This window comes from Nicotiana attenuata, chromosome 5, assembly GCF_001879085.1.
Source record: "Nicotiana attenuata strain UT chromosome 5, NIATTr2, whole genome shotgun sequence".
Taxonomy (NCBI): domain Eukaryota; kingdom Viridiplantae; phylum Streptophyta; class Magnoliopsida; order Solanales; family Solanaceae; genus Nicotiana; species Nicotiana attenuata.
Window position 1 is genome coordinate 13,675,005 of NC_031993.1, and position 1,527 is coordinate 13,676,531.

Genomic DNA, 1,527 nt, shown 5'->3' on the forward strand with positions numbered 1-1,527 from the left:
CTTCGGTCGAAGCGACCTTTTATGTGGGCTTTATTTTTCCCTCGTTAAGGACTTTTGTGATGATTTTTGCGTGACTCTTCGACGGTTCGAGAAGAACCTCGATTACGAGCCGTTTTGTGGCGATGATCGAGCACCTCTGGAGGTTTGGCTCGAAGGCTGAGTAGCTCGAAGCCTGTGATTTGGAGCTGACATGGTCGAAGCTTTTTTGCCTATGCCGAGGGTAGCCTGTTTAGCTAGTTTTTTTCGAAGTAGATTCGAAGTAATTGAAGGCCTGTGATTTTGTAGTGACGGTCGGGCATCCCCGAGTCGCGTTAGTTTGGCTGGTACAACCTTATGACCGTAGTTATTTATGCTTGGCCGGAGCCGTTTTTGATCCCAAGTGAAGTATTTTGGGCGTCTATATCGAGGTTATGCCTTTTTAGGGGTCTTACAAGTTCGATATATAGCCTAAACATTGAGATCAGGTTTTACGCCTTTAGCAAGGTCTTACAAAACTTTCATGCGTTTGAGGTCTTACAGTTTTAGATACTTGGTACAAGCATGGTTTATGCCTTGCTCGAGGTCTTACAGATGTTGCCACTTGGTATAAGTATGATTCATGCCTTGCTTGAGGTCTTACAGATATTGTTGCTGCCTTATGTAGGTCTTACGATGCCGAGTCGCCCGCTTGGGGTCTTATGGCCTCGAATTTTGTAATGAATGGTGCTTGGCGACAGTCCCCGAGTTAACGAGGGCATCCGGGCTCGGATGCCGTTTACTTGTAAGATTGGTGTTGCCTCATTGAGGGCTTACAACTTTGGTGATTCCGACCCCGAGGTCATACGATTTTTGAGATTTTGACGCTAGTCCCCGAGTGTTCGGGACACTTTCGGCCTTGGAGTCATTTCGTGATTTTTATGTTGCCTTGTTGAGGGCTTATGAGCTTGGAGTCCTGACCCGAAGGTCGTTCGGAGATAGATTTATCGACGCCAGTCCTCGAGTGTTCGGGACGCTTTGACGGAGGAATTGGTTTTTGCGAAAATGTTGAGTTTCTTTTGGAGTGTGAAATGCTCCAAAAAGGGTATTCTTCGATTACTTGGTACAAGTATACATGTTCTCGTTGTTGGGGGCCTGGCTATGCGTACACGGCTCGCTCGACCGTTTGGCCCGATATATTATTTTCCTATAAGGACCCTATTTGGTGTTTCTTGGGTTTTTCGATGAACGGCCTTCCGGGGGGATGCTCCGCAATGTTCGTGGTTGATTGCAGAAGAAGCCTTGAATACTTGCTGATTCTTCCTTAGGTAGCATGTAGATGTCGCCTCGTTAAAAACCTTGCCGGTAAAAACCCTTTTCGGGATAAAAACTTGGCCGAAGGAAAAGAGTGCAATGGATGCTTTAAAACCTTAAGGTCTTCAAGCTGGATCAGCGTCTTGACCGCTTCGATCTGGCGCCTGCATAAGAGTTAGTGCGAAATATAAAATGAAAAAGGGAGATGACGATACCTCAGCGTGGGATATGCCGGCGATGTTACGAAGTCCGATATAT